At 44.5% G+C, this 12,724-nt stretch overlaps 1 non-coding gene across 1 annotated transcript; it reads left to right on the top strand.

Moving 5' to 3' along the window:
- Positions 1-7,947: 7,947 nt before the first annotated feature.
- On the top strand, positions 7,948-8,053 carry LOC130996329 (small nucleolar RNA R71). The gene has a single exon (XR_009092513.1). It is a non-coding gene; the product is annotated as a small nucleolar RNA R71 (small nucleolar RNA).
- The last annotated feature ends 4,671 nt before the right edge of the window (positions 8,054-12,724 follow it).

Here is a 12,724-nt window from a genome sequence, read left to right on the forward strand (position 1 = left end):
CCCAAGAGCTAATGATGGAGGTTCTCTGTACCCAGAACGCCTGATTTGTCCACGTATGATTCATGCCCCTGTCTTAGTGTCCCTTTTGTCTTCTCCCTTGTCTTTTGTGTGTTTTGAGTCTTTTCTTTTTTTGTGTCTTGTTGTGGCCCTATTTGCTCTAGCACTTTGCCTAAGGTAAAGTGTGTGAGTGGGGAAGGTCAGTTGTTTTTTTAATGTATGTGTGTGTTCTTTTTCTTTTCATTTTGATCCGTGTGTGCCTTCTTTCTATCTCACTTTGCCTAAAGCAAAGTGTGTGAGTGGGGAGGCATTCCGCGTTGTTTTTGTGTGTCGTGTCTGACCTAGCATGATGTGTTATTTGAATTTTGGGCATGATAATTATGTATTGTGAATATGAATATTTGATTTGTGCATGCCTAGGGATAGTGAGTATGAAGGATTACTAATGTTGAACATATATCCTGTGAGGTTTGAACTTATCATGCAATATTTGTTTATGCCAAAGCATGATTCATTTCTGTGTGCATTTTATCTTTTGACTTTGAGTAGAACTAGAACTTACCTGCATTCTGGTCAAAGCCTCATTGAGTTGGTCTATGGAACTTAAATGACTTAGGCATTTTCTTGCACTTAACCCATGTGCCCAAATGACAAACCCTACGTACTAACCCTTGTGCAGCCCCTTTGAGCTTGTTTGTTTCAATTGAAAAATCACTTAAATTTGCCCAAATGAATAAGCCTACCCAATCAAATGAATTAGGGCAAAGAAGAAGTCAAAAGGAAAGGAAAGTTGTAGGAATAAAATGGGAGGGGTTATGCCTATAATCAAATATTTCAGTGTGCCCCTTATGTGAAAAAAAAATTAAAGAAAAAGAAGGGACAAAAAAAATTAAAAATAAAAATAAAAAAATGATAAAAATAGAGTCCAAGTTGTTTATGCTTATGCCCGTAAGAATTGGGCAAAGTCTAATATAAGGAAGGGATAGGTAGTTGTGCCCAGAACGGAATTCATTTGACCTTAGTCCAGAGCCATATATTTTCCCACCTGTACCTTAAGCCACATTACAACCCTGATAAGACCTAATGATAAGAACCTAAGACCAATATTTTTGAGAAGCGGAGGCATAAGAAGGCAGGCAAGCCTATGGTGAACGCTCTGGTCAGAGGATACGAGTGAATACACTTAGCCCACATACACAGAGCAAAGAGTGTTTGGTAAGGAACCCCCTCATTGCTCAACATGTTCTTCCTGAATCACTTGAGGGCATAACCTTTCTATATTCTTTTTGCATGCATATATGATTCTGTGCTCGAAGTGCTTATCATGCTAATTGCTTTGGTCTGTTAGAGTCTTTCATTTCTTTGTGTTTTTGTTTTTGGTTTTGGGCAGATTGCATTTACACGCTTGAGGACAATGCGTGCTGAAAGTGTGTGAGTGTGACGAGCCCATTTTTCTTGCTCTTTTTGTGTGTCTTTTAGGTCTAGATCGAGTCTTGTTTTTGTGTGTTTTGCGTCTTTTGTGTTTGGGAGGACACCATCTGGGCATAAGGACGGGTGGATAGGATCTTGGGCACAACATACTGCATTCCGCAAAAAAGGCACAGATTGGAGATTATTCATGGGCACAGCAGTTGTACTCCTGTGCCCAGACCAAGTGCCGTGCGGGATCCAGTTGCGTTTCAAGGCACAGCGGCGAGACATGAGCAAAATCTGGCATTCCATGGCATAGCTGAAAAAGTTGGTGTTTACGGGCACAGCCGCAAGTCAGAGGTCGAACGAGAATTAAGCAGAATTTTGATGTTGACTTCGAGGCACAACTTGGCGTACAAGGGCACAACGCGCACCCATCAACGTAAGGAAACAAGAAGGCGGATGTCCACTTACCATACATAGGAGGATCTGCCATGCTTTACTTGCCAAAGTTATGAGATGCATATCTGATTTGGGTTAAGCATATCTGGAAAGAAATCTCAGCAACATGGTTGCGCCCGCAAACCCTAGCTGTTGCGCCCAGAAGCCCTAATCTACATGGACCTGGCCCAAGGCCCACTCCACTCTCTATATAAGAATGCACTCCCCTACGCCCAGAGGACGAATTTCAAGAGTCAGTTTTTGAGTTGTAGAGGCTAGAAACACTTATCACTATGTAGTCATAGAGTAGTTTTGGGTAGCCATGGCTTAGTTTAGTTTGTATTTTCTTGTTTTTATTTGCTCTGCCCAAAGTTGGTTTTGGGCAGAGATGCTTTCCCTTGTGACTGTTTTTCATTTATCCAAGTATTTTATTTTCTATCTTTTCCTTTGCCTTTATTTATTTATGCCTAGTTAATTTTTCCTTCCTGGTTTGGGCATATCAAGTTAAGTTATGGGCATATGAAATCGTGAGGTCAAAACAGGCACAGGAGTTGTACAGTCACATTCTCGACGCATTTGGTCTGATCCTAATACAACTTGGGCAAACCCGGAGCTTCATGCGGCCAATGGCGTTCTGGGCACAACCAAGTTACAAGCAACAAATGGAACCATTAATGGAGAAATCCGGCTCCACATAGTGCGGCAAATGTGGGAAAGGTGATCGTATATCCTCGGACATGCTTATGGGTCATTTGGGTCCGTCAGCCACATGAAGGGCGCGGATGAGGATGGGGTAGGCTGCGCACGTAACGAGTAAAAAAAGGGGCCCAGCCTATTGACTACTGTCTGACTCAACCCAAAACACCTAAGGGATTGACTCGCAATCGTACGAGGTCGTCCTAGTGTAATAAGCTAACCCAATTCGTCTCTCAAGGAAGGCTAAGCAGGGCTCTGATCATGCTACGCACAGAAAACGGGAAATAAACCTAAACACTCTAATCAGGTAGTTGGGTCTGACACTCTCTCTTTAAATCTAGGCGTAACTAAATAAAGCTTGTAAAATTATCTAATGCAGAATCAACAGAAAGCATATAAATCTATCTAGGCGAAAAATAGGAAACAGATTAAGAACGCAGGGAACTAATAAACCTAGGGTTCTAACTAGCAATCTAGAAAACATTAGATAATTCAATCAATCATAGACAACGATTATCTAGGCGAGAATAAAGAACAAATAATTCATCAAGTAAACTCGAAGCAACAATAATCTACACAAAAGAAATAAACTAGCATTCAATCCAAAGAAAACATAAACTGAAGTCTTACAGCGAGAACAATCCAAAACTTCAATCCGATGTAATGAAAACTAACATGATCTTCAATCTACAAGACAAAAGATGTTTGTTGATGGTTTCACTACTCTAAAACTAAGAGAAAACAAGTGGAAATCGCCTAGGAGGCTGCTGGGGTCGAGAATGTGGTGAAAAACCCTAAAAAGGGGTTTTTATATGGAAAAACGTAACTACCGATCTCCAGGGACAGCGGCCGCCGTGGAACGGCGCCGCCGTGGAGGGCCTTCGCTAATCTCACCAGAAATTGCACGGCGCGCGCCGTGGGGGCCGCAGCCGGCGTCTTGACGGCGGCCGCCGTGACACGGCGGCGCCGTAGGCGGTCTTCGCTGATTTCACCAGAAATTGCTCCCAACGATGCCAAAACGCTCGGTAACTTCTGATTCCTGCACACGACAGTAGCACACCCAAATAACATCGAGCAAGTGAAGGATAGAGCAAAAAGACACGAAGCATGCTCGAATGCACAACAAAAAGTCCCGTAAAAACATCACAAAATAGGGCTAAACAACCCCCCCACACTCAAATCCTTGCTTGTCCTCAAGCAACAATCACAACATCGACAGAAAATCCACAAGCGATTCTTCTCACCAAACAAACACTAGCCAATCCAAGTCCTTCAAGATATCAATGTCCCCAATCAAGTGTTTGATCACTAATTTCTTAGCAACAAATACTGCAACTAACACAGGCAATTGTAGCAAGTAAAAAGTAACCGAGTATCGTATCCACAGGGACTGAAAAATTGAAATCACTCTAGCTATCTCCTAAACAAACTAAAATAGTAGACAGGCAAACAAAAATAAAGATTGATTTACTAAAACGCAAATAACAAATAAAAACACTTAGGAAATTCAAATAATAAAAGACTCTGACCCTAGGGATGTACTTTTACTAATTAACTACATGCATTTAACCTATTGATTCAATTACCAATTTAATCCAACCCTGATGAGAGATCACAAAACTATTCACAAGCTTCTCTAACGAACACCTATGAAAGTAGATTAATTTACCCCCTTCACATTCAAGACTCCAAGGAATAAATTAACTCCCATGCGTACACAAAGAATAGCTCCCTATAGTTTCACCTATCCCATTCAAGTGTCAAGGCTACTACTATAACATGCATTCCTGAATCGGCTGAACAATTATCGCATTCAAGACTCAAACTGAACAGCTAGACATGTAAATTATTGGCCAAATAATTCACAAGAAATTAAGCACCAAGAATCATGAATCACAAGTTGGAGGGCAAATTGATATCAATAAATCATACACACATAATTAATCAGCTATGTACAAACCCTAGGTTCAGATGAAAGAACTAGCTGGACATCATAAAATAAAATAAAAGCATAAATAAAAGAAAGCAATTGAAATAAATAAAATAGATAAAACCCGGAAGAAATTATGGATGAACAGCTTGAATCTTGAATCTTGCAGGAAAAGAAATCTAATCTATGAAAGCATTAAAATCCTAAGTCTAAAACTGAAAAATATGAAAAGAGGTAAAGAGATGTGAAAAGATGTGAAAAGATGTGTCTAATAGGTCAGGGAAAGGACCTATATATAGGCACAGGAGATAAATACAGTATAGAGCTCGAAAATACTGATAAAATCCGAAAATCCCGCAAAATCCCGAAAATTCGTAAATTCCCGTCGGGCACTATTCACTGCTGCGCGCGACTTTCTTGTTTTGGCCATAACTTTCTCGTCCGAACTCCGATTTGCGATCCGTTTGCGCTCACGAACTCCTCTTGAGACGAACTACAACTTCTATTTCTGGAAATATTTCCAAATTCCATCTCGAAAATACTGTAAAATTCATCAAAGTTCGAGCAAGTAACATAGTTCACAAGATAAAGCAATTTAAGCACAAAACAATCATCCAACACTCAATTTCCTATAAAATTTACATCATAAGAACACTAAAAACAATGGAAACATGAGTGTTATCAGTGTTCAAAGTTAAGGTTTAAAATGCAACAACAAGATGATACCACTCAATTCGATCAGACCCAATTCTCCGCTAGGGGTGAATTTCCTATTGCAATTTCCTTTATAATCATATCTCATTCATTTTTCACCTTCTTTCATCCTTTTTTCTTTTTGGGGTCAAGTTATTTTCGCTCTTAATAGTTAGGCCATATTTCGCGAGATTGACATTTTTGGAGGTGGTCCAAAATATTCTCGTGTGGTTTCCCATGCTCATAATGATGTCATCAGAGGAGCAGAGACCCAGAGCTATCAGAAACTTAACAACCAACCATACATTTCAACACAGAGAAAGATATTAGGAAATTGCAATGAAAACACTCCCCCTAGCTTCTATCGGACAAATCACATCAAGAGTTGCTCATCAGGGTGTTGCATCCAAACATTAAACTAATTACACCAAATTGGGAACAATTCAATCACAAAGGACAAGGATAACAAACAACACAGACACAATCCAGAATCGTCAGTGAACCACCATCAATCATGCGATGTACTTAAAAACAGGCAAGAAAACAAGAGAAGGGGACCATTCGCCCCAACACAATAAAGCCCAAGAACACAACAAGAAGACACCCACCGGATTTACAAATACCAACAAACACCCCCCCCCCCCCACACTTAAAATCTGGCACTGTCCTCAGTGCAAACAAAAAGAGGGGTGAAAGAGGAAACTTCCCTAAATACCGATCCAGTGGTGAGTCTGTAGTGTCCCACGATGTCTGCCTCTCTCTCATCCATAGACGAGCAGTCTCCAACGCAACAACCTGCACTAAACAACAGAAGCAACAAAACACAACAAAAACAAAACGAAAGAAAAACGAAACAAGAAAAAAAACAAGAAAACATGGGTTGCCTCCCATGTAGCGCTAGTTTTTAAGTCACCAGCCCGACTAAGCGAACCCCTTAACCAAAATCCGATTGAAGCTCCAGCTGCCTTAGCGCCCTTGTAAACACATCTTCTTGAATTGCAGCTGCGGGTCCTCCAAATGAGTCCTCCATGCTCATATCCTGGGATGGCCCTCTATCCACACATCCAACGAAATTGAGTGACCCAACCTCATCTAGCTTCTCTTCCAGTAGCAAGGCACACAGAAAGCCTTGCTCTTTATCATCTTCCTCTTGTAGCTTATCCAGGAATTCTCTCTCAACCTCACTTTCATCTTGCAAGTTAGCAAGAAATCCTTCCACGATCTCGTCCTCTTCCCGTAGCTTATTAAGGAAGTCCTGCACAATACAATCCTCATCCAAAGCATCAAATGTTTCAACATAAGAGAAGATTTGAATTAAGGGAGTGGGGGTAGTAGGTTTTTTATCAAAAACAGAGAATGTTACCGCTCTACCTGCCCCTACCAAACTTACAGTTCCCGTACCCACATCGATGCGAGTATGGGTGGTAGCCATAAAGGGTCGGCCAAGTAGCACGAGATGCCCATTCTCGCCTCTAATCCCTTTTCCCACATCCAGGACAACAAAATCAGCCAAGACTCTAATCCCCCTCACGACCACCTCAACATCCTCAACAAGGCATCGTGGGCTGCTAATGGAGCCGTCAGCTAGCTCTATCTTAATATTCGTGCATTTCAGCTCTTTGTTTCCCAATTTCTCAAAAATATCAAGCGGCATCAAATTGACTGCCGCGCCCAAATCAAGCATTCCCAAAACCTTTTCAACCCCACCTTCGCTAATATCAAAAATAAAGCTACCTGGATCTCCTTGCTTGGGTGGTGGTGGGTCTGGTACAACAGTGACAGGTGGCGGTGGCTCACTGGAGTATTGGGTAGCCTTGATTGTTTGCACGGTTTTGCTTCTCCATTTCCCCGTGGGTATTGGGGCATTTTCCTTGATTACCGCCACGGCATGAGCTTGATGCGGCTGTTGGTCCTGGTTTGGGAACTTCCCAGTTGGCTGTTCTTGCTGCAACTGATTCAAGGCTCCTGTTAGTTGCCCAACTGTAATCTCGAGGCGCTTGATGGTAGCACTCTGAGCCTCCATCGCCTGTTTGCTAGCTTGCATGAAAGCTTGCATCTGATCTTCAAATAAAGGGCCTGGAGGTTGGTGCTGCTGAGGTGGGTAGAGTTGCTGCGGGGGTTGCTGTTGCTGATATGGTTGAGGGTAATGCTGCTGCTGAGGGAATGAGGACTGTTGTTGAGATGGGTAGAACTGCTACTGGTTCTGATACCCCATTTGCTATGAAGGTCGGGGGAACTGATTGCCTTGGTTTGATCCCGACCCTTGGCCAGGAGCTTGGTTCCTCCATCCTGAATTCTGCTCATTTCTCCAACCCGAGTTGGAGCTTTGTTGCCCTTGATTAAAGCTGGGCCTCTGTTCAAATTGAGGCCTCCCCGGATAGCCCTGAGCAGCATAGACCTCTGCTTGTCCTTCAGGTGGGAATTCGCCCATTCGATGGCACGCGTTAATTCCATGGCCAAATTCGCCACATATGCCACAACTTTCCGCTGATGGTGCGCGAACGGGTGGAGCCTCCACCTGGTTCATCGTGAGGTGTTGTACTTGCCTCATCAGGTCCGCTACCTGCTTCTGAAGCTCATTGTTTGGGGCTACTGCATTCGCTTCGACCCTCCTTCCTCTTACCGACTTTTGTTGAGAACTCGCGGCAAGTGTGTCGAAGATCTCTTTGAGCTCATTGGCTGTCTTTCGGGCAATGTTGCCCCCTGCGGTACTGTCCACCATAAACTGTGCCGTCTGAATCAATCCGTCATAGAAGAACTGCATCAACATGACGGGTGCTAACTGATGCTGTGGGCACTGGCGGAGGAGCTCTTGGAATCTCTCCCAAGCCTCGTGGAGAGGCTCATCAGCTTCTTGCATGAAGTTCATTATCTGGCTCCTAATCTCCTGTGTCTTGTGACTAGGATAGTACTTGAGCATGAACTTCTCACATGCCTCTCCCCATGTGGTGATGGAGCTCGGCGGCAGGGACAGTAACCACGTCCTAGCTCGGTCTTTGAGTGTATAAGGTAAGCACTTGAGTCTCAACTGATCCTCGGTGAGTCCCAACAGTGGGAAGGTTTGCACTTGAGAGCAGAAGTCACGGATGAACTGTAAGGCGTCCTCACTTGGCATCCCATGAAAGAGCGGCAGCAAGTTTGAGTCATTGGGCTTCAGATTATAATTCCGGACCGCAGTGGGAAGCACTATCGCTGAGGTGCTAGTGTTCCCGATGACCGGCCTGGAGAAATCTCCCATGTACTGTACATTCTGCTCCGCCATGGCTTCTTGGTCAGGATTAGGCCGAGCTTCTTCTTCTCCTTCAGAATGCACTGACAGTGTATCCTCAACGGCTTCCAGAATGGGGTTGGAAACGATTCTCTCTTCACAGTCTTCCTCTCGAGACTGTGATTCCACAAGGTTTCTCGAACTGGACTCGGACTCCTCCTCCAGGCTTAAAAGGACCTCACGAGGTCGGTGAATGTTGTCGTAGTAAGGTGCAAGCTTTCTCTTCAAGCTTCTACGTCCTTGCATACACAACACGAACAAACAAATCAAACGCACCGGAGGGAGAAAATAACCGAGTTAAAAGAAATAAACAAAAATAAACACGGAAAACAAATGCAACACAATCAAATGCCTAAAGCCTTCCCCGGCAACGGTGTCAAAATTTGACTCAACCCAAAACACCTAAGGGATTGACTCGCAATCGTACGAGGTCGTCCTAGTGTAATAAGCTAACCCAAGTCGTCTTTCAAGGAAGGCTAAGCAGGGCTCTGATCATGCTACGCACAGAAAACGGGAAATAAACCTAAACACTCTAATCAGGTAGTTGGGTCTGACACTCTCTCTTTAAATCTAGGCGTAATTAAATAAAGCTTGTAAAATTATCTAATGCAGAATCAACAGAAAGCATATAAATCAATCTAGGCGAAAAATAGGAAGCAGATTAAGAACGCAGGGAACTAATAAACCTAGGGTTCTAACTAGCAATCTAGAAAACATTAGATAATTCAATCAATCATAGACAACGATTATCTAGGCGAGAATAAAGAACAAATAATTCATCAAGTAAACTCGAAGCAACAATAATCTACGCAAAAGAAATAAACTAGCATTCAATCCAAAGAAAACATAAACTGAAGTCTTACAGCGAGAACAATCCGAAACTTCAATCCGATGTAATGAAAACTAACATGATCTTCAATCTACAAGACAAAAGATGTTTGTTGATGGTTTCACTACTCTAAAACTAAGAGAAAACAAATGGAAATCGCCTAGGAGGCTGGTGGGGTCGAGAATGTGGTGAAAAACCCTAAAAAGGGGTTTTTATATGGAAAAACGTAACTACCGATCTCCAGGGACGGCGGCCACCGTGGGACGGCGGCGCCGTGGATGGCGCCGCCGTGGGATGGCGCCGCCGTGGAGGGCCTTCGCTAATCTCACCAGAAATTACACGGCGCGCGCCGTGGGGGCCGCGGCCGGCGTCTTGACGGCGGCCACCGTGAGACGGCGGCGCCGTGAGACGGCGGTGCCGTGGACGGCGGCTGCCGTGACACGGCGGCGCCGTAGGTGGTCTTCGCTGATTTCACCAGAAATTGCTCCCAACGATGCCAAAACGCTCGGTAACTCTCGATTCCTGTACACGACAGTAGCACACCCAAATAACATCGAGCAAGTGAAGGATAGAGCAAAAAGACACGAAGCATGCTCGAATGCACAACAAAAAGGCCCATAAAAACATCACAAAATAGGGCTAAACATTGTCCATAACCAAAGATGTGAAGGCACAATGAAAATCCTTGAACCTATGAGCGGTGACTATGCCCAGACTTAACGAGATTGTGCCCAGACCAGGTTTTCTTTGCTTTTAATGTTTTTCTTTGTCTCGTTTCAGTTTCTCCTTTTTAGGCACAACCGTCTGCCCCACGCTCTGACCATAGTGATACCAGTGTGACTGTGACATCGTGACAAGAGAGAAGAATACACCAACTCCTCGTGTGATCGACCTTATACTTACCGCTAGCAGAACCTAGCTGTGGGCATAGAAAAACTATAAATTTATTTGCACGGAGAGTTCCACCATGCAACGACAAAGCACGAGGATCAACCTCCGTCAAACTGGCGCCGTTGCCGAGGAGTTGGATTTTCAGTATTTCTCTCTCGTTTTATTTTCATTGTTTTTGTTCTAGTCTTACTTGGGCAGGTTAAGATGTGAGGAGGTTACCACCATTGGAAGCACAAATTCCGACATGGCTCCTTAAAATTGGTGTCCTGGTCGGGGTATTGAGTTTCTAGTAATTCTTTTCTTGTTTTGACCATAGATCTTTTCCTTTCTTTTTGTTGGAGCCTAACCTGACAGGTAATGATGAGAGAAGGATCAGACCTGTGGCCTGAGGGCAAAACCAGTGCATCAGAGGCACAACGTGAGGATGGTGGAGTCTGCCCAAAGCCTCTGGTCAAAGCAACAATGCAACGCTCTCTGCCTAGAACCCGCTCAACCACATCCATCAGAGCAGAATGATGACACACCTTGGGCATAAGCCAAGAGCTAATGATGGAGGTTCTTTGTGCCCAGAACGCCTGATTTGCAAACGTATGATTCATGCCCCTGTCTTAGTGTCCCTTTTATTTTCTCTCTTATCTTTTGTGTGTTTTGAGTCTTTTCTTTCTTTGTGTCATGTTGTGGCCCTATTTGGGAAAGGTCGGTTGTTATTTTTATGTATGTGTGTGTTCTTTTTCATTTCGTTTTGGTCCGTGTGTGCCTTCTTTCTAACTCACTTTGCCTAAAGCAAAGTGTGTTAGTGGGGAGGCATTCCGCGTTGTTTTTGTGTGTCGTGTCTGACCTAGCATGATGTGTGATTTGAACATTGGGCATGATAATTATGTATTGTGAATATGAATATTTGATTTGGGCATGGTTTGTCTTCTGAAGTGTTGTCTTCATTGGAGATGGCCAGTGCGTGAGCCTTGTCATTCGGATGGATCCGGGCTCGCATCTGGTCATAAAACTCCCATCCCGACAGTTGGCCAACGGGATGGAGAGTGAGGGTGATCTTCTCAGTAGGGCCGGTGGGAGAGCTGGCGGGCTCCTTTCCCTCTCGCGCCTCCCTTCGCCTTTTGGCCAGCTCCTATACCTTGGAAAGAGCTCGTTTGCGCTTGGGAGGCTGGGCTGCCAGCCTGACGGTAGAAACGGGAGCCACATCGTATGGACCTCCTCGCCCGCGTCTTCATCATCATCCCCGTCCCACATCTCGGTATGGACTGTTGAGACCGGGGCAGCCCGAGTTGGCGAAGAGCTGGGTTGTAGGGGTGGAACAGTCACAGCTATGGCGGAAGAGTCCCCACCATCCAGAGGAATGTGTATGTACTGCGGCTCCTCGGAGGCCCCTACTTGTTCTTGAGATTGTCTGACACTTCGGGAAGTGTCAGCAGTGGAGTGTGCGGGAGAGCTGGCAGGTACAGAGCCGACATCGGCAGCTCTGTCCTGAGGGCCGCTGGACCCTCCATCTCCTGCCACCTCCGGGGCAGGGAGCAGGTCTTCACATTACGCCATCCAATCCATCCCTAAAAGCAGAACATGTGAAGATCGGGAAGCACTGACTTTAATGAGAAAGGGATCCCCCTCCTAACCTATACGAGATGGGGGGATAGCGAGGAAATAGCCCGCTGTAGGCCAGCGCTGAGTCGTCTTATACTAGGCGCTTGGCAGGAAGGACTCGACGGAAGGCATTTAACTTATGGAGGATATCTAAATCCTCAGAGGAAGGAGGAGGAAGTGAAGCGAAAAGTCAGGAATGGCGCTCGGGATGCCACTTCACATCCGAACCCCAGCAAAGGAAAGCCAGGTTCCTTTATCAGTATGGACAATACAATATTTATTGATAAAAATTTTATCAGTGGGTAGTTTGCTAAGAAAGGTGGTTTTGAATTTCGTATGAGTAGAAAAATTATAATGGGTGTTGGTCTTTTTGAGAATTTGGGTTTGGCAGAAGAGCTGCACCGTGTCATCGCAGTCGTGGTGCCCAACCATGATATGAAAGAAAAACGCCCGTCGCAGCACTGACGGGGCTAGTTGGTAGAAAGGGATACGGAAATAATTACAAACCTCCACCAGGAAAGGCGGAGGAGGGAGACGCAGCCCTGCGGCTACTTGATGCACCCATAGGGCTATGGAATTTTCCCTAAGATTCTCGGGGGTCATCTGAGATTTATTATAAGGGATACTAAAGGTTAGGCTAGGAATAGGGCCTCTAAGTTTTTTCTCTATACTTTTCATCTCCTTAACACTCATTATTGACTGAGAGACGGGATGAAAAGACGACATGGTTACTAAGAAATATAATGTACGAAAAGGATACACAAACACCAGAAACTATTATAAACACAGAGAGAATGCCGAGAAAGAAGGGAGGTCAGGGTTGAGGGTGATACCTAGGTCTGTACGCAGAAAATAGAGGTAAAGAGATATACACTGGAGAAAGTCGATGGGCCGTCGGAGAGAGAGAGAGGGAACATAAAACGCGCTGAAAACTCCAGAGAAAGAAGGAAGAAGAGAGAGTGAAAGGAGGCGTGGA

The sequence above is a fragment of the Salvia miltiorrhiza genome, chromosome 7 (assembly GCF_028751815.1).
Source record: "Salvia miltiorrhiza cultivar Shanhuang (shh) chromosome 7, IMPLAD_Smil_shh, whole genome shotgun sequence".
NCBI classification, from domain to species: Eukaryota; Viridiplantae; Streptophyta; class Magnoliopsida; order Lamiales; family Lamiaceae; genus Salvia; species Salvia miltiorrhiza.